Genomic DNA, 24,859 nt, shown 5'->3' with positions numbered 1-24,859 from the left:
CCCTTAAGGTCACCTATGGACCACCCAAGAGCTGTCTTGTGTATAGTGGATGCAGGTATTAGGTTGATGCTTGCCCCCAGATCACATAAAGCTGTCTTGGTGCAATTACCTTCTAATGTGCATGGTATCAGAAAACTCCCAGGGTCTTTAAGCTTTTTAGGAAAGTTTTTCAGAATGACTGCACTGCATTCTTCAGTGAGGAGAACTCTTTCAGTTTCTCTCCAATCCTTCTTATGACTCAAGATCTCTTTCATGAACTTGGCATAAGAAGGTATTTGCTCTAGTGCCTCTGCAAATGGAATCTTTATTTCAAGGGTCCTAAGATAATCTGCAAAGCGAGCAAATTGCTTATCCTGCTCCTCTTGGCGGAGTTTTTGAGGATAAGGTATCTTGGCTTTATATTCCTCAACCTTAGTTGCTGTAAGTTTATTTCCTACAGAAGTGGTTGAGGAAGCCTTTTTAGATGGGTTGTCATCAGCACTTGTGTGTGTCTGATCCCTCACTGGAAATTGAATACCAGAGTTAGGAGCTGGAGTGGCGTTAGACGCCAGCTTCCCAATTCTTCCTGGCGTCTGAACGCTAGAACTGTGCTCCTTTTGGGCGTTCAACGCCAGATCCTTGCTTGTTTCTGGCGTTGAACGCCAGTCCTGAGCATGGTCTGAGCGTTCAGCGCTAGCCTTCCACCAAATTTCTGGTGTTTTAGTAACCACCTCTTGGCTTGGTCTTTTACAGCAAATGGAAACAGTAATAATCTGTAGACATCCTGATCTACTTCCTTATCATGTACTGTGTCAGCAATTTGTAAAAACTGTGCCAGAAACTCTGTAGGTTCTTCCTGTGGAAGATCGGAATACTGGTAGCTTTGCTGCACCATGATAATGAGCTGAGGATTCAACTCAAAGCTACTAACTTTAATGGACGGTATGCAGATACTACTTCCATATGAAGCAGTAGAGGGGTTAGCATATAACCCCAGAGTCCTCCTGGACTGTTCATTTCCACTTAGATCCATGATGGAGAAAGGGAGATGAAAAAAAAAATTAAAAAAATTATTTTTATTTATTTATTTATTTATTTCAAAAATGAAATAAATTAAAATAAAATAAATAAAAATGGTTGAAAATTTTCGAAAAAACGAGGAGAGAGAAAGTGGTTAGGAACTTTTGAAAAGGATATGATGATTTTTGAAAAAAGTTTTAAATTTTGAAATAAAAATCTGGATTTTAAAGGTAAATTTCGAAAATTTGCTTTAAAATAGAGAGAAAAGATATTTTTGAATTTAAAGAGGAGAGAGAAAAACAATAAGATAGCACAAGATTTAAAATTTTTAGATCTAATGCTCCTTGTTTTTGAAAATTTTGGAGGGAAAACACCAAGGAACACCAAACTTAAAAATTTTAAGATCAAGACACAAGGAAAACTCAAGAACACTTTGAAGACTCACAAGAACACAAGAACATGAAGAAAGAACACCAAACTTAAAATTTTTAGAAAACCCAACTAAAATTTTCAAAAACCAAAGGGAAATCAACAAGAAAATACCAAACTTAAAGTTTGGCACAAAATTTAATAGAGAAATTATTATTTTTGAAAAAGAAGATTTTGAAAAGAGTATACCAAATTGCCACGAACTTAGACCAATGCTCTAGCCAATTGGGCAGTAAATATAACACTTGTTTTGAAGAAGTATTTTTAAATAACTAAGAATAAATTTTTTTTTTTTGAAAACTAATGTTTTAAAAGGGCACAAGAAAAATAAGAAAAATCACAAAACAAGAAAAACCAGAGATCAAACAGGAAAAGTCAATAAAAAAAATAATTTTCGAAAAAAATTTTTTTTTGAAAGAGAAAATAAGGATTCTAAAGTTTTAACCAGAAACAATAATAAGAGACTCTAAACCAAAAAGAAAAGTTTTTCCTAATCTAAGCAACAAAATAAACTGTCAGTTGTCCAAACACGAACAATCCCCGGCAACGGCGCCAAAAACTTGGTGCACGAAAATTACTTCACACTATGTAATTTCGCACAACTAACCAGCTTTGGTGCCAGTTTGGGCGTTTAACTCCAACTTTTATGCCAGTTCTGGCATTTTGACGCCAGAATTTTTATGCTGACTTAGAACGCCAGTTTGGGCCATCAAATCTCGGGCAAAGTATGAACTATTATATATTGCTGGAAAGCCCAAGATGTCTAATTTCCAAAGTAATTGAGTGCGTGGTGCACTAAAATTACTTCACAATATGTAATTCCGCACAACTAACCAGCAAGTGCACTGGGTCGTCCAAGTAATACCTTACGTGAGTAAGGGTCGATCCCACGGAGATTGTTGGCTTGAAGCAAGCTATGGTTATCTTGCAACTCTTAGTCAGGTTATTAATTAGTGGATATCAATTGACTTGCAAATGAACAAGAGAGCATGAATTAACGGTTACTTGTTATGTGGTAAATGAGAATATGTTGGAGTTTTGGAGATGCTTTGCCTTTTGAATCTCTGCTTTCTCTCTATCTTCTTCTTCAAGCACGCACGTCCCTCCTATGGCAAGCTGTGTGTTGGAGGATCACCGTTGTCAATGGCTACCATCCTTCCTTTCAGTGAAAATGGTCCAGGTGCACTGTCACCGCACGGCTAATCATCCGTAGGTTCTCGATCATACCGGAATAGGATTCGCTATCCTTTTACGTCTATCACTACGCCCAGCACTCGCGAGTTTGAAGCTCGTCACAGTCATCCAATCCCAGAATCCTACTAGGAATACCACAGACAAGGTTTAGACTTTCTGGATTCTCAAGGATGCTGCTAATGTATTCTAGCTTATACCACGGAGATTCTGATTAAGGAATCTAAGAGATACTCATTCAATCTAATGTAGAACGGAGGTGGTTGTCAGGCACATGTTCATAGGTTGAGAATGGTGATGAGTGTCACGGATCATCACATTCATCATAATAAGGCGCAAATGAATATCTTAGATAGGAACAAACATGATTAAATAGAAAACAGAAATACTGGCATTAACTCATCGAGGCACAGCAGAGCTCCTCACCCCCAACAATGGAGTTTAGAGACTCATGCCGTCAAAAGGTACAAAGTTTAGATCTAAAATGTCATGAGATACAAAACAAGTCTCTAAAAGTTGTTTAAATACTAAACTAGTAACATAGGTTTACAGAAAATGAGTCAACTATGATAGATAGTGTAGAAATCCACTTCTGGGGCCCACTTGGTGTGTGCTGGGGCTGAGACTAAAGCTTCTCACGTGCCTGGGCTATTTTGGGCGTTCAACGCCAGGTTGTAACCTGTTTCTGGCGTTGAACTCCACCTTGTAACTTGTTTCTGGCGCTGGACGCCAGACAGCAGCATGAAACTGGCGTTGAATGCCAGTTTACGTCATCTATCCTTGAGCAAAGTATGAACTATTATATATTGCTGGAAATCCCTGGATGTCTACTTTCCAACGCAATTGAAAGCGCACCATTTGGAGTTCTGTAGCTCCAGAAAATCCATTTTGAGTGCAGGGAGGTCAGAATCCAACAGCATCAGCAGTCCTTTTTCAGCCTAAATCAGATTTTTGCTCAGCTCCCACAATTTCAGCCAGAAAATACCTGAAATTACAGAAAAACACACAAACTCATAGTAAAGTCCAGAAATATGAATTTTTCCTAGAAACTAATGAGAATAAACTAAAAACTAACTAAAATATACTAAAATCTATATGAAATTAACCCCAAAAAGTGTATAAAATACCCGCTCATCAGTAAGCGCCAATTTGGCTTCTGTAGCTCCAGAAAATTCACTTCGAGTGTAGGGAGGTCAGAATCCAATAGCATCTACAGTCCTTTTTCAGCCTCTGAATTAGATTTTTGCTCAGGTCCCTCAATTTCAGCCAGAAAATACCTGAAATCACAGAAAAACACACAAACTCATAGTACAGTCCAGAAATGTAAATTTTGAATAAAAACTAATACAAATATACTAAAAAGTAATTAAAACATACTGAAAACTACCTAAAAATAATGCCAAAAAGCATATAATTTATCCGCTCATCAATGCCATGGTGAGTGATGGGGTTTATGATGCAACGGTGGAGGCAAGAAGGAGGCATTTGTTGTTTGCTGTGAGAAATGGTATCTAAGGAAAGAACTACGTTGGAAGCATCGCATTCTAGACATGCGAGGGACATGGATAAAAGCATGAGGTACTTCCATAACTTAGCTTCGGCGAGAAGGAGGAACAATAGGATTGATGCTCTGGTTATTAATGAAAGGTCGATAAGGAATCAAGCAAGGATTAAGGTTGCAATTAGGGACTTTTATAAGGATCTATATCATCACGAGGAGTCTCCCTTGGTGGGTTTCAGAGACGGTCTGGTGGAAATAATCAGTGAAGAGGATGCATTGGCTTTAGAGATGGAATAGACTCCTGAGGAGGTTAAAGAGGCAGTGTGGGACTATGAATGATCTAAGGCTCCAGGAAGCGATGGGTACAACATGAGCTCCATAAAAAAAAGTGTTGGGCTGAAATTGGTTCTGAATTCACGACAGCGGTGTTGGGTTTTTTCCAAACGTCCAGGCTACCGGCGGATGCCAATATCACTTGGGTGGCACCGGCATCTAAGTTTACTGGTGCAAAAGAAATCAAAGACCTTAGGCTGATTAGCATGGTAGGGTGTGTGCATAAAGTCATTTCGAAGATGCTAGTTAGGAGAATGCGAGCAATAATGCTAGGACTAGTAGGTGAGAGATAGAGTACTTTTGTTAAGGGACAGAAGATTCACGCGGGGCGCTTATTGCGTGCGAAACTATTCATTGGATTAAATTGAGAAGGAAGGAAGTGGTGATAACAAAGTTAGACTTCCAGAAAGCATATGATAGAGTCAAGTGGAGCTTTGTGGACCTTGTGTTACAAAAGATGGGATTTGGACAAAGATGGAGGGGGTGGGTTATGGTGTGTGTCAGTATGTGCATGTCAGTTTTGATAAACAGTTCGCCATCTAAGCTATTTAAGATGAAAAGGGGCCTGTGACAAGGTGATCCACAGTCTCCATTTTTGTTTGTACTTGTTGTTGATGTTCTACATAGGATGTTTGGAGAGGCGGTTAGAAACAGTGGTGTAGCTCCGCTACTGGTTGGTAGAGATCACATTCAGTTGTCGCATCTTCAGTTTGCGGGTGATACTATTCGGTTCTACCCTCCGGAGGAAGAGACCATTAAGAATTGCAGGAGGATTCTTCATTGCTTTGAATTGGTGTTGGGGTTAAGTATAAATTTTGATAAATCCAGCCGATTCCTATTAACCGTGACAAGCAATGGGTACAACGCATGTGTAGTGTGTTGGGCTGTAAAGAAGCCGCTCTTGACGCATGAGCATCTTAAGTACTTGTTTTCTTGTGTATTTTTGGATAAAATTCAATGCTTGTTGCTTGTTTATCATGTTTTTTTATATGGAATTTTATTAGTACTTTGAGTCCTCTGGTTTATGATTCAATGATAGGAAAATAAAGACAAAAGGAAAGCAAAGTACATGAAAAGGAAGCAACCAGAAAAGCATCTGATAGGAGGCAGAAGGCGGCATATCATGTTACGTGATCATCTTTTCTATCTTTTCCTAGTGAATTTGCACATGAATTTGTTAAGTTTAATCAAGATTTAAGTTTTTTTAAGCCACTATGAATGCTACTGATAGAGAGGATCATGTCGATTAGGAATTTCTCAAAATAAGATTCCCTTCATCAGTAGCATAGTCAAAACCGACAATCTATCCTCTCAAATCAAAGTTTAATTTTAAAAATCCAAAATATAAACTGAGAGTAATTCAACCTTGGGTCGTCTTCCCTAGGAATGCAATTCGATGTGTTACACTTTCGGTTGTGAAGAAAAGGCGTTTTTGAAATCAAAGAACGAAAGATTAAAGGAACTAAGAAATAAAAGAACTAAGAAATGATCAAAATTGAAATCAATCCAACTAAAAAGGAAACAAGGTCAAAACTAGTGAAAATGCAATGATATGTATAAAAGAGCCTTGACTTGGGAATAAGGATCCAAGGAATCCTATCATCGTCATAACCACAACTATGATAATTATGATGAGTCAATCTCGCCTAGTCAACCCCTGACATCGAGGAGTAGATCAAGCAAGCATAATTGACCTTAATCCATAAGTCCTAGCAAACTTACTAATTTGTTAGTAAGTAACTAGCGTCAATGGAAACAAGAGTCCTAACTACCCAAGAATTACCGCTAAATGTCGGACATTATGACTCTAGTATCCTAGGAACTCAAATTCCAAGCCAAGGTGTCAAAATCTACTCAAATTCTAAAGTTGCCATTTTCACAAACACTTGGTGGGCATAAAACCAAAATATGAGAATTTGCAAAGGAAAATGAAAACTATGACCAAAGTATTCACAATATCAACAATAAACATTTACTCAAGCATATGTAAAGCATAAAACATTAAATTCATCAATCAAAACTTCATGAAACCCAAAATTGGAAATATTAACAAAGTAACTTGAACCAAGAGAAAATGAAAGTAAAGATGATGTAATTAAAGAGAAATTGAGAGTACTTACAGCTAAAGAGGCAAAATCCAAGATCAAAACTTACTATAAAATGCTACAATGTAAATTTAATAAACCCTAGGAGAGAATTTGCTATCTACACTACTCCTACTCCCAATTATTGTTGTCAAACTCTCTAAGTGAGCTACTCCTAAGTCATGCCTTCATGTATCATCATTTCCCTTTGATGTAGCACTCCTATTCAGCATCAAGCCTCCCAAAATTCGGCCAAAAGCCCCCAAAAACCACGGATCACGTATTTCATTAATGAATCCACGTGTCGACCTGAGCGTATGCACAGGTGTGTGCGTACGCACACTTCGCTGAAAGTTCACTTGTTTAGTCCCAAATAGTAGATTAGAAGGCCCAAAACTGGTGTCCAACGCCAGCTACCTGCCCTCTTTCAGGAGTCCAGCGCCCAAAGAGCAGAGACCAATGTACAAATGCTCAAAGAGGACCCCGTAGCTGGCGTTCCATGCCCGAGAGACCTCATAGCACATGGATCTCATCAAAGCTCAACCCAAACATTCACCAAGTGGGCCCTAGAAGTGGATTTTAGCGCTAAATAGACTGTTTTACCCTTACTAGTCATTTGTTTAGTATTTAAGGGATTTTATTTATGTAATTCAGACAATCTTCGATTCAGGAGACCGTCATACACGTTTACTTTGTTTTATCTTCATCATGAGTTTCTATACCTCCTAGGTTGAGGGGAGGAGCCCTGCTGAGTCCTATGAATTAATAAAAGTATTACTATTTCTCTTCGATCCATGTTTGATCAATTCAAGGATGTATATTCGTTCTTCATCACTATGAATGCATTGAACTGGCAAAAGGTTATCACATTCCACATGGCTTCAGAGTGCGTCTTTCATCGGACAATGATGAACTGCCAGTTTGAATATACGTCTCTCAGACGGCTAATCCACGACTTCGTTGGGGATTTCTCGAGACATCAGTTCAACTAATTTCTGGGGAGATTAGGGTCTCTGTGGTAGAGGCTAGAACCAAAGGCGCAGCATTCCTCCGATCCGGAAGATTTGACCTTGTTTGTGACATTTTGAGTAGGATCATCAAGGAGAATGAACTGTACGAGCTTCACCCTCAATCAGAATGGATCTGCACTAAACATGGGGTTTAAATCTAGAAGAGTATTGCAGCTGCTCAAACCAGTGTCAATCACATACAGTCTTCCATTGAAGAAATCACTCACAAGCAAAGAGAGCAGTAGTACCAGAGTTAATCCAGAAAGGCAAAGCAACTCTAATCATCAACTCTATTCGTATCGTTATTTCTACTTAACATCAAAACATTTATGACATATAATCATTCAAGGTTTACATAATATAATCCAACTCCTTCTGATTCCATCTGACTAAGACCTGCAAAACAACCATTGCTTGCTTCAAATCACAATCCTCGTGGGATCAACCCTGGCTCACTTAGGTATTACTTGGACGACTCAGTGCATTTGCTGGTACAGCTGTACGAAAGTGTGGGGTTTGCGTACACGCACCAAGTTTTTGGCGCCATTGCCGAGGATTGTTGAGTTTTGACAAACTGACGGATTGTCTTGCTCCCTAGATCGGGTAATTTATTTTATTTTATTTTCTTTGAGTCTTTTAATTTTTGTTTTCTTCTTTTCTAGTTTTCGAAAAAATCAAAAACCTTTTTCATATAGTTTATTTTTTCTTATTGATGCACGGAAACTTGTCTCTCAACAAATTTCCCTTCGGCAAGTATACCAAATTGTCGTCAAGTAAAAACTCACAATAGAGTGAGGTCGAATCCCACAGGGATTGATTGGTCAAGCAACTTTAATTAGAGGAAAGTTCTAGTTAAGCTAAGCAGAAATTGAGTTGAGGAATTGCAGGAAATTAAATGGTGGGAACGTAAATAACAGAAGGTGTAAATGCTGAAAATAAATGGGAGAATGTAAATAACGAAAAGTAAATTGCAGAATCTTAAATGGGGATTTGGGAAGATGAGCATAAAAGTAAATGACAGAAAATAAAGAGAATGGGTAAGATCAGAAATGGGGGATTCCTTGGGCTCAGGAGATGTTTTATTCTCCGGATCAAGTTCATCCTCATCTCTTCCTCAATCAATGCATTCATTGATCTCCTTGGCAATCTTAAGTGATTGGATCCCAATTCATTGGCAACCCAATCTCTCTAAGCTTGAACAATTGCCCAATTCCTTGATTTAATTGCTCATGGGAAGAGATGAAGTTTGGTCACTGATTATACCACATGCATTCCCAAATCAAAGTGTTGGTAGGATTATATGTCACTATATCCATCCAAACCCCAATTTGGTCCAGCATGAGAAAGCATTTCTAGCATGATCTCCTCATTCCTCTTCCAATGTTCCGAGGAGATCCAATTATGGAAAGCTTCTCTTCCAAGATAGCTAACCAATTGGATGACGAATGAAAGCTTTCTAGTAAAATCAAGAGAAAAGAAAGAAGAAGAATAATAAAAACTATTATTGATCCATCAAATTACAACAGAGCTCCCTAACCCAATGAAAAGGGGTTTAGTTGTTCATAGCTCTGGAAATAGAAAGCAAAAATGAAAAGTACATTCTGAAAATAAAACTAGAAGTTGCAGAGAAAGTAAAATATACAGTGTAGTTCTCTGAAATGCCAAGCTCTCTATCTAGTTCAAAACTACTCCTATATATACTACTCTTCTGATCTTCTAGTTGACTCTTCAAGTCTTGGATATGGGCCTTTGATCTTTAGTTGAAGCAGTTACAGTCTTCAGTGGGCTTAGCTTTGCTTGCAAAGAGAAAGTGAGTCAGGCATGGTAGCAAGTTAGTTAGGACGTTAGTGGCGTTAACGTTAAGTGTAAAATTGGGTTTGAAAACGTTAGTGACGATAACCTTTTTCACTAATGCTCCAAACCTAGTTGACCTACGTTAACTTCAACGTTTGTGGCACTAACATGACCACTAACGTTGGCTCTTGGTCCTTCACAAACACTATTGGCATTCACCTTTTCCAATAACGTTGCTCCTTGCTTCTTTTCCCCATGTTAGTGATCTACGTTAGTGTAACTAACGTGGCCCTTAACGTGCGTATGCCCAAGCTTTGAGAGCGTTAGTGACACTTACCTTTGTCATTAACGCTTCAAACGCCCCTTCTTCGCACGTTAGTGCCTCACATTAATTGCATTAACGTGACCACTAACGTGGTGGTGATTGCCATCTCCAACGTTAGTGACAAAGGTGAGTGTCACTAATGTTGGACTATCATTCCTTGCTCCACATTTCCTTTCACGTTAGTGGTCTTAACGTGACCACTAATGTGGGCAATATTGGCTTAGTCCAACGTTAGTGACAAAGGTGAGTGTCACTAACGTTGGCGATTCCTTGCCCCTCCCACGTTAGAGTTCACGTTAATGTAATTAACGTGACTCTTAACGTGGCCAATTGTGCCCTTTTGGAACGTTAGTGGTATTCACTTTTACCACTAACATTGGAGCTCCCCTTTTCCTCCACGTTAGCTCCCACGTTAATGTAATTAACGTGGGCTATGATGGCTTTCGAAGGCGTTATTGGTGATCACTTTTTTTATTAACGCTGCAAACTTAATCCCATTCCACCTTAGTGGTCACGTTAATTAAACTAACGTGGCTCTTCCTTGCTTCCTTTGTCTTGAAATCAAGCAAATAAAGTGCATCAAAGCTTGGTTCTTAATCATGAGATCATGCATCATTCATTTTATCATTCAATTCATGCAAAACTCTCAGGAAATCATGCAAATTTCACAATGTTTGCTTGAATCAAGGTGTAAGTGTATATCTACCCAAAACATGCTTATTTACTAAGAAAATGCATGAAACTACCCTAAAACAGTAGAGAAAAGGTCAGTGAAACTGGCCAAAATGCCCTGCCATCACAACACCAAACTTAAAGCTTGCTTGTCCCTAAGCAAGTACTGAAACATAAGAATAATGAATGAAAGAACAAGAGAAACAAGTTCTTATTATAGAAGTAAAGTTCTTGGTTTATGGGGTTTCATGCATAGCAACTTAGGTTCATTCCTTTACTGGTTTTCAAGTTCCTATCATGCTCATGAATACTTGCTTGATTGCATCCTATGAGATCCTTATTCTTTGATCCCCCTTTCTTTTTAGGGTTTATTGCATTCTTAGGCTAAGTGCTCTGTGAGGGGGCAACTCTATAAAATAAGCTTTCAGCCAACACTCCTGAACCAGTTGGTTCAAGGTGCTAGGTGTTGAAACACCCCTAAGGACTTACTCCCTCAAGTCTCTTTCCCCCATACATGCACACCACATGCATATGGTTTATTATTTTCTTTTACTTGAGGTCTTGGTATCCAGCATCTCTTTGGATCACTAAATGTTCTATAGCAAGGTTGCTCATGATAGTGGATTTTCAGTTGATAATCCCGGGTTAGTTAACCCAAGTTACCAAGTGATGAAGCACTCCTGAGAACTTATTCATCCAAGCAGATCCCTGGCACAGGAACACCACAGACACATCCCTTAAGAATTAAACCCTTGGTACCTAGCCTTATTTCTTATTATTTTTCTTTCTTTTTCTTTCAAACTCTAATTGTTCTTTTTCTTTTTCTTATTAGGATCTTGTTGTTTATCTAGTCTCATAGAATGTGCTTCAAGCATGTTATTCAATACACATGAGTGCCCTTATACCTTATAGGTGATCCAACTTAGCTAATCTATTACCACCCACAAACCTTTAGGACTTACTCCATAAGATGAACCCCACTCTGGTTCCTTTCATAACACTTTCTTTTTTCATTTAACTCAAAAGGCAAGCATACAATTAAGCAAGGTGAAAGTGAAAACAGGTAACTTGGACCAGCACACATATGACAAAAGCAAAGAAAACAAACACTAAATTCTAGTGACTTAAACCAAAGAGTAACTATTGACAGGGGCACATTCAGACTTCCAATTTAAGCATTCTCAAGCAGATGGAATCAAGTAACAACACAACCTTTTGGTGGTGACTTCTAGCTCCCCCTTTGTTGTCATCATCCATAGCTTTTGCATCCTTCTTCGCCTCCTTGGATGATGGTGCACCATTTTTCCAGAAGATTGATTGAATTCCTGCAATGTTATTAGAAGTTGGTTGTTCCCAAAGCACTTGAGAAATAGTTAGCATGCATGTATGCTTGTGAATTTCTAAACTTAATTTGGTGTGTGAACACCAAACTTAGTTCCTTGCCTAATGCAACAGATTGAATACATGCAGATAACCTCATGTGCTTTTATTAATAAAACGACTATGAACTAGAAACTAAACTATTGTTAAGTGGTTTCCCTGATTAGTTGGGGCTAGCAACTTGTCATTGAAGAGGTGTAGTGTGATTCTAACTGAAATCTTCGGTGAAACACCAAACTTAGAATTACACATTCACTCTTGGATTATTTTGGTGTGCAACACCAAACTTAGCTCCTCACAATACAGGGAAAACTACTTGTAACTTTTATTGAAATGATCATGAGAAGGAAACTACCTTAGGTTGGATTGCCTCCCAACGAAGCGCTCTTTTAGCATCGCTAGCTCGACGATTTCTCCATTAGTTGAGATGATACTTCATTTTGGGGTTTTCCCCCATGTTGCCCATGTAGTGTTTCAGCCTTTGTCCGTTCACCGTGAAAGTACTCTTTGAACTTTCATCCATGATTTCTATGTGTCCATACGGCGAGACCTTTGTGACAAGAAAGGGTCTTGGCCACCTTGATTTGAGTTTCCCAGGGAAAAGTCTCAATTTGGAGTTGTAGAGGAGCACTTGCTGTCCTTTTTCGAAGCTCCTGGGTGTCAGATTGAGGTCGTGTCTTCTCTTCGTCTTTTCTTTATAGATCTTGGCATTTTCATAGGCTTAAGATCTAAACTCCTCCATTTCCTGCAGCTGCAAGACACTTTTTTTACCAACAACAATGCTATCAAAATTTAGTAGCTTGAGAGCCCAGAGGGCTTTGCGTTCCAGCTCCAATGGTAAATGACAGGCCTTTCCATACACCAGTTGATATGGGGACATCCCGATTGGTGTTTTGAATGCTGTTCTGTATGCCCAAAGAGCATCATCTAGCTTCTTCGACCAGTCCTTTCTTGATGCTCCTACAGTCTTCTCCAAAATCCTTTTTAGCTCTCTGTTAGATATCTCGGTTTGCCCACTTGTTTGGGGGTGGTAAGGTGTGGCAACCTTGTGTTTTACCCCGTATCGTAGGAGAAGAGCTTCTAGTGGTCTGTTATAAAAATGGCTCCCTCCATCACTGATGAGCGCTCGTGGGACTCCGAACCAGCTAAAGATATTCTTTCTGAGGAAGTTCATGACCACCTTGTTATCATTTGTTGGGGTTGCAATTGCCTCTACTCACTTGGACACGTAATCTACTGCTACCAAGATATACTTGTTTGAATATGAGGTTGGGAATGGTCCCACGAAATCGATTCCCCACACATCGAATAGTTCCAGCTCTAAGATGAAATTCTGTGGCATCTCATTTCTTTTGGGTAAGTTTCCAGCTCTTTGGCATTCATTGCAGTTCTTTACTAGTTCTTTGGCATCCTTGAAAAGGGTGGGCCAAAAGAATCCACTTTGTAGCACCTTAACTGCAGTTCTTTCCCCTCTAAAGTGGCCTCCATAGCACGAGCCATGGCAGTTCCATAGGACCTCTCGTCCCTCTTCTTCTGAAACACATCTTCTCAGGATTCCATCTGAACACTTCTTGAAGAGATATGGCTCATCCCAGACAAAATATTTAGCGTCATTGATGAGTTGTTTTTTTTTTTGATGTTTGTTGATCTCTGGAGGCAAAGCCCAGTTGCCTTGAAATTGGCAATGTCTGCAAACCAGGGTGCTTTGTGAACCGTCATTAACTGCTCATCTGGGAAGAACTCATTTACACTTGCATCATGTGTTCCACCTTTGTCATGAGGGATTCTGGATAGGTGATCGGCTACCTTGTTCTCCACTCCTTTCTTGTCTCTAATCTCAATATTGAATTCCTGCAACAACAAGATCTATCTTATCAGTCTTGGTTTTGATTCCTGCTTGGCAAACAAATATTTAAGTGCTGTGTGATCTATGAAAACAATCACTTTGGCACCAATGAGGTATGATCTAAACTTGTCAAATGCAAAAAATATTGCCAGCAACTCCTTTTCAGTAGTGGTATAGTTTCTTTGAGTGTCATTGAGGACTTTACTGGCATAGTATATCACATGGACCAAATTATCTTTCCTCTGTCCTAACACTGCCCCAACTACAAAATTAGATGCATCGCACATAGTTCAAATGGTAAGTTCCAATCAGGTGGGGAAATGATAGGGGCGGAGGACAGCCTCTTTTTCAAGTTTTCGAATGCTAGCATGCACTTTTCATCAAAGACAAATGGTGTATCAGATACAAGGAGATTGCTTAAGGGCTTGGCTACCTTTGAAAAATCTTTAATAAACCTTCTGTAAAAGCCAACATGCCCTAAAAAGCTCCTAATTGCCTTGACATCACTTGGTGGGGGTAATTTTTTAATGAGTTCCACCTTAGCTCTGTCTACCTCAATGCCTTGGTTAGAAACCTTATGGCCAAGGACTATTCCTACTGTCACCATAAAGTGGCATTTTTCCCAATTCAAGACCAGATTGGTCTCTTGACATCTTTTTAATACAAAGGCAAGGTGATTTAGGCAATTAGGAAAGGAATCCCTGAATACTGAAAAGTCATCCATAAAGATTTCAATGAATTTCTCTATCATATCTGAGAAGATAGAAAGCATGCAGCGTTGAAACGTTGCAGGAGCATTACATATCCCAAATGGCATGCGCCTATATGCAAAAATATTTTTTCTTGGTCTCTCGGATCAACCACTATTTGATTATATCCTGAGTAACCATCTAGAAAACAGTAATATGCGTGTCCTACGAGTCTTTCCAGCATCTGATCCATGAAGGGGAGTGGGAAGTGATCTTTTCTTGTAGCTTCATTGAGTTTTCTGTAGTCAATGCACATCCTCCATCCTGTGACCGTTCTTGTAGGGATGAGTTCGTTCCTCTCATTGGGTACTACAGTGATTCTTCCTTTCTTGGGGACCACTTAGACGGGGCTGACCCATGGGCTATCCGAAATTGGGTAGATTACCCCTCCTTGCCACAGCTTCATGATTTCCTTCCGTACCACTTCTTTCATGACTGGATTTAGCCTCCATTGGGGTTGGATGGAGGGTTTAGCATCATCTTCTAACAGTATCTTATGCATACATATGGCCAAACTAATTCCCTTCAGGTCAGCAAGGGTCCATCCAATGGCATCCTTATGCTTTTGTAATACTTGGAGTAGTTCCTCCTCTTGTTCTTGGCTGAGGGCTGAGTTTATGATCACTGGGTAACTTTCATTCACTCCTAAATATGCATATTTGAGAGTGGACAGCAGTGCTTTGAGTTCAAATTTGGGTGCTTCTTTTCTTTCATTCTCCTCCTCTAATGTGCCCTGAACATGAACCTCAGCTGTTGCAACCTCTTCACTTGATGCTGATTCCTCTTCTTCTGTTAATCCCTCAAGTTCTTCTTCTTCAAAAGTCTCTTGTACTGCATCTTCCAGTGAATCCAACCTTATACATTCTCCCAATGGTTCTTATGGGTAACTCATGGCCTTGAACACATTGAATATCATCTTCTCATTGTGTAGTCTCAGGGTAAATTCACCTTTTTAGACATCAATGATAGCTCCAGCAGTGGCTAAGAATGGTCTTCCCAGGATGATAGAAGCCTTGGCTCCTTCCTTCATATCCAACACTACAAAGTCTGCTGGGAAGATAAAGTCTCCTACCTTCACCAACAAGTCTTCTACTATACCGTGAGGAAACTTGAATGATCGGTCTGCCAGTTGTAGGGCCATTTTTGTTAGCTTGGCCTCCTCAATCCTCATTTTTCTCATCATTGATACGGACATCAGATTTATGCTGGCTCCTAAATCACATAGAGCCTTTTCCACTGTGATTTATCCTATAATACAAGGAATCTGGAGCTCCCAGGATGCTTCAATTTCTGGGGTAGTTTATGCTGAATGATGGCACTACATTCTTCGGTTAGTATCACAGTCTCGTTGTTCTTCCAGCTTCTCTTCTTGGTCATCAATTCCTTCAAGAACTTGGCATAGAGCGGCATTTGCTCTATTGCTTTAGCAAAGGGTATGTTAATCTGTAGTTTCTTGAAGATTTCTAAAAATCTTGAGAATTGGCTGTCATCCCCCTTCTTCTTCAATTGTTGAGGGTATGGGACTTTTGGAACGTATGGCTTCAGCACTTTTCCTTCTTGATGTGAATTGGAAGTGGGAACTTGAACTTCATCTTGTTCCTTTTCCATTTCATTTGAGTCCTTCTCTTGTGGTTTCTTGGAGGTCTCCTTCAATCCCCTCCCACTTCTGAGGGTGATAGCCTGACACTCCTCCCTTGGGTTTGAATCAGTGTTGCTGCAAAGGTTATGGCTGGGAACTTGCTTAAATAGGTAGCCAATTTGTGTTTCAAGTTTTTTGATGGGAGCATCTTGATTCTGCATATTGGATCGCACTTCCTATTGGAACATTTTACTGTCTTGAACTTCTTTGCATATACATTCAAGTAGAGTCTCAATCCTTGAGAGTCTATCTTCGGATGGTGATGGTGAGTTGAGGTAGGAGTGGTGAGACTGGCCATTTTGGTTTTGGTATGGATATTGAGAGGTATTGTTAGGTGGGTGCTGATATGATCTCTGTGTGGAATGTTGGTGAGTTGCATTGTTGTTGGGGTTGTGACGTCTCTGATCTTGGCCTTGATCTTGTTGATTTCCCCACCCAAAGTTTGGGTGGTTCCTCCAACCAGGATTATAAGTCTTGGAGTATGGATCATGGGTCTGCCTAGGTGAGTTTCCAATGTAGTTGGCTTGTTCCTGGTCACCCTCTTCCTCTATGTTTGCTCCCTCTTGAGCTGCTGATGATGTGGGGACTGCTGCCACTTGGTTCCTTTCCATCTTCTTGGAAAGGTCAGTCAGCTGCTTGGTGATCATCTTATTTTGAGCCAGCAGTGCGTCCATGTTGTTCAGCTCCATCACTCCTCGAGTGTTGCCCCTTTCAGAAGTGTAAAAGTAGTCATTCTCAGCTACAGTCTCGATGACATCTATGGCTTCTTCAATGGTCTTCTTCTTGTTCAGAGATCCCCCGGATGAGTGGTCCACTACCTTCTTTGATTCATAAGGTAGACCCTCATAGAAAATGTGTAACTGCACCCATTCATTATATCTGGCAGGCACCTTCTTGTCAAGTCCTTAAACCTCTCCCATGCTTCATAGAGAGTTTCACCATCTTGTTTCCTGAAGGTTTGTACCTCAGCTCTCAACCTGTTAATTCTTTGAGGAGGGTAGAATCTCACCAAGAATTTGTTTACCATATCTTCCCAGGTTGTTAAACTCTCCTTCGGGAAGGATTCCAGCCATTTGGATGCCTTATCCTTGAGTGAAAAGGGAAATAGAAGCAGCCTATAGGTGTCAGGATGAACACCATTAGACTTCATAGTATCACATATCCTTAGGAAGGTGGTGAGATGTTGATTAGGATCTTCTTGGGCACTTCCTCCGAAAGCAAAGTTGTTCTGGACCAGGGTGATGAGCTGGGGTTTTAGTTCAAAGTTATTAGCATGTATGGTTGGCTTTTGGATGCTACTTCCACAGTTTACTGGGTTTGGATTGATATAAGAGCCTAGAACTCTTCTCTCTTGCCTAGCATGATTTACTGTTCCTTCTCTGGCATGGTTATGAGCCTCTTCTTCATGGTGGTTCTCCATATTCTCCTCCATAGTTGTTTCAAAATACTCTTCCTCTTCCTCAGCACCAACGACTCTCTTTTCTCTTGCTTCCCTCCTTAATCTAAGGAAGGTCCTCTCGGGTTTAGAATCAAAGGAAGTTGAAGCCCCGCTTCTTCTATCTTTCATACAACCAACAAGGCAAAAAGCAAGAGAGAAATTAAAGGGAGAAATTATTCTTGTTAGGAATGCTGTTAGTGTGAGTGATGCAATATATCATACAGTTAGTGGGTTGGTTAACTGACTTGTAAACAATGACGAAAACACAACAAACAGGTAAGGGATAAAGGAAAGAAAACAACTAAAACTGAAAGTAAATCACTCAAATGGAATTAAAACAAAACAAAAGAAAAATGCTCAATCTAATTATCCTCTAACTTAATCATTGTCGATACAAAATCAATCCCGGCAACGGCGCGATAAACTTGATGCACGGAAACTTGTCTCTCAACAAATTTCCCTTCGGCAAGTATACCGAATTGTCGTCAAGTAAAAACTCACAATAGAGTGAGGTCAAATCCCACAGGGATTGATTGGTTAAGCAACTTTAATTAGAGGAATGTTCTAGTTGATCTAAGCAGAAATTGAGTTGAGGAATTGCAGGAAATTAAATGGCGGGAACGTAAATAACAGAAAGTGCAAATACTGCAAATAAATGGCAGAATGTAAATGACAGAAAGTAAATTGCAGAATCTTAAATACGGATTTGGGAAGATGAGCATAAAATTAAATGACAGAAAATAAAGAGAACGGGTAAGATCAGAAATGGGGGATTCATTGGGCTCAGGATATGTTGTATTCTCTGGATCAAGTTCATTCTCATCTCTTCCTCAATCAATGCATTCATTGATCTCCTTGGCAATCTTAAGTGATTAGATCCCAATTCCTTGGCAACCCAATCTCTCTAAGCTTGAACAATTGCCCAATTCCTTGATTTAATTGCTCATGGGAAGATATGAAGTTTAGTCACTGATTATACCACATGCATTCCCAAATCAACGTGTTGGTAGGATTATATGTCACTATATGCATCCAAACCCCAATTTAGTCCAGCATGAGAAAGCATTTCTAGCATGATCTCCTCATTCCTCTTCCAAGGTTCCGAGGAGATCCAATTATGGAAAGCTTCTCTTCCAAGATAGCTAACCAATTGGATGACGAACAAAAGCTTTCTAGTAAAATCAAGAGAAAAGAAAGAAAAAGAATAATGAAAACTATTATTGATCCATCAAATTACAACAGAGCTCCCTAACCTAATGAAAAGGGGTTTAGTTGTTCATAGCTCTGGAAATGGAAAGCAAAAATGAAAAGTACATTCTGAAAATAAAACTAGAAGTTGCAGAGAAAGTAAAATATACAGAGTGTAGTTCTCCAAAATGGCAAGCTCTCTATCTAGTTCAAAACTACTCCTATATATACTACTCTTCTGATCTTCTAGTTGGCTCTTCATGTCTTGGATATGGGCCTTTGATCTTTAGTTGAAGTAGTTACAGTCTTCAGTGGGCTTAGCTTTGCTTGCAGAGAGAAAGTGAGTCAGGCATGGTAGCAAGTTAGTTAGGACGTTAGTGGCGTTAACGTTAAGTGTAAATTTGGGTTCGAAAATGTTAGTGACGATAACCTTTTTCACTAACGCTCCAAACATAATTGACGTACGTTAACTTCAATGTTAGTGGCATTAACGTGACCACTAACGTTGGCTCTTGGTCCTTCGCAAACGTTATGGGCATTCACCTTTTCCAATAACGTTGCTCCTTGCTACTTTTCCCCACGTTAGTGATCCACGCTAGTGTAACTAACGTGGCCCTTAACGTGGGTATGCCAAAGCTTCGAGAGCATTAGTGACACTTACCTTTGTCTCTAACGCTTCAAACGCCCCTTCTTCCCACGTTAGTGCCTCACGTTAATTGCATTAACGTGACCACTAACGTGGAGGTGATTGCCATCTCCAATGTTAGTGACAAAGGTGAGTGTCACTAACGTTGGCATATCATTCCTTGCTTCACGTTACCCTTCACGTTAGTGGTCTTAACATGACCACTAACGTGGGCAATATTGGCTTAGTCCAACGTTGGTGACAAAGGTGAGTGTCATTAACGTTGGCGATTCCTTGCTCCTCCCACGTTAGAGTTCACGTTAATGTAATTAACGTGACTCTTAACATGGCCAATTGTGCCCTTTTGGAACGTTAGTGGTATTCACTTTACCACTAATGTTGGAGCTCCCATTTTCCTCCACGTTAGCTCCCACGTTCATGTAATTAATGTGGCAACTAACGTGGGCTATGATGGCTTTTGAAGGCGTTATTGGTGATCACTTTTCCATTAACGCTGCAAACTTACTCCCATTCCACGTTAGTAGTCACGTTAGTGGTCACCTTGGGATTCATCCATGGATATTATTGAGCTTAGGGGCGTTCTCTTCCCCATGTCAGCTTGGGGGATTCTCCCCATGGTGTATTTTGAGCTTGAAAACATGTAGGGATGGCTACGTAACTGACAGTTGATATCAACAGCCATAGAACAGGCATGCATCATGTGCATTTGTTTGTTTTGTCTGCTATGCATTATTTGGGATTACCTAACTGAATATATTCCCTGCTAACTGCTATATTTGCTATTTGCACTACATGTTTCCTACTTGTGCGTGAAACTATTTGTTTGCTTGTCTTTGCTGATTCATGGATGATGGAGGATCGGAGGAAGGGTAGATTGGTTTGGTGTTAATGCTAGAGTTTAAAGTAAGTAAGTAAGTTTAGGATACTTAGATCACCTACCCCTTTTATGGCTTCTGCTTAGAAATTAAATTTTATAACTGTATGTTGGAGTTCTAGGATTGCCTCTGGCATTCCCAGGACTTTATATATTATATGCATGACACCTTTACCATGCTAAAAACCTCCAGTTCTCACCCCATACTGTGTTGTTGTTTTCAGATGCAGGTCGAGCGGCACCTCGGTAGGCGTCTGAAGGTTAAAGCTTTCTAGTAAAATCAAGAGAAAAGAAAGAAGAAGAATAATGAAAACTATTATTGATCCATCAAATTACAACAGAGCTCCCTAACCTAATGAAAAGGGGTTTAGTTGTTCATAGCTCTGGAAATGGAAAGCAAAAATGAAAAGTACATTCTGAAAATAAAACTAGAAGTTGCAGAGAAAGTAAAATATACAGAGTGTAGTTCTCCAAAATGGCAAGCTCTCTATCTAGTTCAAAACTACTCCTATATATACTACTCTTCTGATCTTCTAGTTGGCTCTTCATGTCTTGGATATGGGCCTTTGATCTTTAGTTGAAGTAGTTACAGTCTTCAGTGGGCTTAGCTTTGCTTGCAGAGAGAAAGTGAGTCAGGCATGGTAGCAAGTTAGTTAGGACGTTAGTGGCGTTAACGTTAAGTGTAAATTTGGGTTCGAAAATGTTAGTGACGATAACCTTTTTCACTAACGCTCCAAACATAATTGACGTACGTTAACTTCAATGTTAGTGGCATTAACGTGACCACTAACGTTGGCTCTTGGTCCTTCGCAAACGTTATGGGCATTCACCTTTTCCAATAACGTTGCTCCTTGCTACTTTTCCCCACGTTAGTGATCCACGCTAGTGTAACTAACGTGGCCCTTAACGTGGGTATGCCAAAGCTTCGAGAGCATTAGTGACACTTACCTTTGTCTCTAACGCTTCAAACGCCCCTTCTTCCCACGTTATTGCCTCACGTTAATTGCATTAACGTGACCACTAACGTGGTGGTGATTGCTATCTCCAACGTTAGTGACAAAGGTGAGAGTCACTAACGTTGGCCTATCATTCCTTGCTCCACGTTACCCTTCACGTTAGTGGTCTTAACGTGACCACTAACGTGGGCAATATTGGCTTAGTCCAACGTTGGTGACAAAGGTGAGTGTCATTAACGTTGGCGATTCCTTGCTCCTCCCACGTTAGAGTTCACGTTAATGTAATTAACGTGACTCTTAACATGGCCAATTGTGCCCTTTTGGAACGTTAGTGGTATTCACTTTACCACTAATGTTGGAGCTCCCATTTTCCTCCACGTTAGCTCCCACGTTCATGTAATTAATGTGGCAACTAACGTGGGCTATGATGGCTTTTGAAGGCGTTATTGGTGATCACTTTTTTCATTAACGCTGCAAACTTAATCCCATTCCACGTTAGTGGTCACGTTAATTAAACTAACGTTGCTACTAACGTGGCTCTTCCTTGCTTCCTTTGTCCTGAAATCAAGCAAATAAAGTGCATCAAAGCTTGGTTCTTATTCATGAGATCATACATCATCCATTTTATCATTTCAATTCATGCAAAACTCTCATGAAATCATGCAAAGTTCACAATGTTTGCTTGAATCAAGGTGTAAGTGTACATCTACCTAACACTTGCTTATTTACTAAGAAAATGCATGAAACTACCCTAAAACAGTAGAGAAAAGTTCAGTGAAACTGGCCAAAATGCCCTGGCATCACTTATCTTTTCTTATCTTACTTCTGATCTTATTTTAAATTTAAATCTTTTCTTATCTTCTATCTTATTTTAATTTTAAATCTTTTTCTTAATTAATATTTTATCTTCTCTCTCTTCTATTTCAAAACTTCCTAACTAACTCTTCTCTTCATAAATTTTCAAAAACACTCCTTCTTCTTCTCTCTCTTATTTTTCAAAACTACATAACTAACTCTCATCTCTCTTCATTTTTGAAATTTCCCTCTCCTTCTCTCTCCTCTATTTTTGAAAATTCAACATTCAAATTCTAAAATCTTTTTAAATTATGAACCTTAATTTTCAAAAATTAATTAATTAAATAAATAAATAAAAATTAAATATTTTAACTCTTATTTACTCTTTCGATTTATACTGCTCTTCTTCTCACATCTATATTATTCAACTCTACTCCCCCACTCTATTTTTCCTTCTCAACTTTCATCTTCTATCACTTAATTACTTCTATCCCCTATTTTTAAAGTATTCTTCTTCTACTTCTTTTATTTCTTTCCTGTCTTCTTCTTTCTTCACATCGAACTTTAAGAAGGAGCTTCTGTCTATTGGCAGATAAAGTTTTCTTCTTTTTCTTCTTTTTCTTTTCTTCTTATTTATAACCAGGAACAGGGATAAAGAACCCCTCTTGAATCCTAATCCTGAACCTGAGAAGACTCTGCAGAAGCATTTACAAAAAGCTAAATCACAACACTCCGGAAGAGACCTTTCAGAAAGTTTTGAACAAGAGACAGAGGATACGACCAAACCTTAGGAGGAGCCTAAGAAGGTCCTTGGTGACTTCACCATGCCTACCTCTGACTTTTATGGCAGAAGTATCTCTGTACCTGCCATTGGAGGTAACAATTTTGAGCTAAATCCTCAGTTAGTCTCTCTTTTGCAACAGAATTACAAATTCCATGGACTTTCAATGGAAGATCCACATCAGTTGTTAGCTGTGTTCTTACAGATCTGTGATACTGTAAAGACTAATGGAGTTAATCCTGAAGTCTATAAGCTGATGCTCTGTGGGAACTAACATGAGAAGTGAGAGTTGGCGACAACGTTAGTGACACTTAACATTGTCACTAACGTTGGAAGCAACCACACAACCCCCCAGGGAGCCACGTTAACTTCCACGTTAACTAATTAACTTAGTTAACGTGGAAGCTAACGATGAGGGATGAATGATGAGCCAACGTTAGCGACACTTAACATTGTCACTAACGTTGGGATGGCTAAGAATGGCCACATTAGAAGCCACATTAACCTAGTTAACGTGGACTCTAACGTGAGATCTAGGGGCACATTGGAACGTTAGTGACAATGTTGAGTGTCACTAACGTTCTCAAAGTTTGGCAAAGCCACGTTAGAAGTCACGTTAACCTAGTTAACGTGGGCTTTAACGTGAAGCACAAAGGGGCACACTGGAACGTTAGTGACAATGTTGAGTGTCACTAACGTTCTCGAAGGTTGGCAAAGCCACGTTAGAAGCCACGTTAACCTAGTTAACGTGGGCTTTAACGTGAAGCACAAAGGGGCACACTGGAACGTTAGTGACAATGTTGAGAGTCACTAACGTTCTCAAACTTATACTTTCACTAAATGTTAACACCCCTAACGCCCTGAGCTAAAGTCTCTGCTCACTTAGCACTTTCTCTCTGCAAGTAAAGCCAAGCCCAAATGAAGAAAAGAACTGCTTCAAACTCAAGATCCAAAGGCCCAAGACGTGAAGAGCAAACTAGAAGCTGAGAAGAGTAGTATATATAGGAGTAGCTTTGAATTGTTAAGGAGTACTGGAGGCTGGAAAAAGTGAACTACTCTCTGTATTTTATCTTCTCTGCATTTTCTAGTTTTATGGTGTATTCTCCTTCTTTGTTTTCATTTTCAAGAGCTATGAACAACTAAACCCTTTCATTGGGTTAGGGAGCTCTGTTGTAATTTGATGGATCAATACTAATTTTCATTATTCTTCTTCTATCTTTTCTCTTGATTTTACTTGAAAGCTTTCGATCTTCATCCCGTTGAGTAGTTATCTTGGAAGAGAAGCTATTCAAACTTGGATCTCTTTTGAACCTTGAAAGAGGAATGAAGAGATCAAGCTAGAAATACTTTCTCATGCTGGAGCAAATTGGGTTTGGATGGGTATGTGACTATAACCCTCTCAATACTTGATTTGGGAAATGCATGTGGTATAATCAGTGACCATACTTCATCTCTTCTCATGAGCAATTGACCAAGGAATTGGCTATTGATCAAGATTTGAGAGATTGAATTGCGAGAAATTGTAATTCAATCACTTAAGATTGCCAAGGAGATCAATGAGTGCATTGATTGAGGAAGAGATGAAAATGAACTTGATCCGGAGAATTGCAACATCTCCTAAGCCCAATGAACTCCCCATCTCTGATCTTACCCATTCTCTTTAATTTTTGCCATTTACTTTTATGAGCAAATCCCCCATTCCCATTTACAATTCTGCAATTTATTTTCAGTCATTTACTTCCAGTCCTTTAATTCTAGCATTTACTTTTCTGTTATTTACATTCTCGCCATTTTATTTTCTGCAACTCTCAACCCAAATTCTGGATTCGCTCAACTAGAACATTCTTCGAATTAAAGTTGCTTGATCAATCAATCCCTGTGGGATTTGACCTCACTCTATTCTGAGTTTTTACTTCACGACAAATTCGGTACACTTGCCGAAGGGAAATTTGTTGAGAGACAAGTTTTACCCGCATCATGTTTATGGCGCCGTTGCCGGGGATTGATTGTGCATCAACAATGATTAAATTAGAAGATCACTAGATTGAGCATTTTTATTTTGTGAATTTCATTTTCTGTTTGAGTGATTTACTTTTTGTTTTAGTTAAACTTCTTCCCTTCCCCCTCTACTCTTTTGTTTTTCTTTGTTATTTTCAATTCTGTTTGCTAACCCACTAACTGTTTGATATATTGCATCACCCACAACTAACATTAATTCTGACACAAATA

At 39.4% G+C, this 24,859-nt stretch overlaps 1 pseudogene; it reads right to left on the bottom strand.

The window, feature by feature from the left end:
- LOC110263751 overlaps positions 13,262-24,859 on the bottom strand; it is a 50,868-nt pseudogene continuing 39,270 nt past the window's right edge.

This window comes from Arachis ipaensis, chromosome B06, assembly GCF_000816755.2.
Source record: "Arachis ipaensis cultivar K30076 chromosome B06, Araip1.1, whole genome shotgun sequence".
In the NCBI taxonomy this organism is placed as follows: Eukaryota; Viridiplantae; Streptophyta; class Magnoliopsida; order Fabales; family Fabaceae; genus Arachis; species Arachis ipaensis.
The sequence above is the reverse complement of the archived record's forward strand: the minus strand, read 5'-3'. Positions and strand labels throughout refer to the sequence as shown.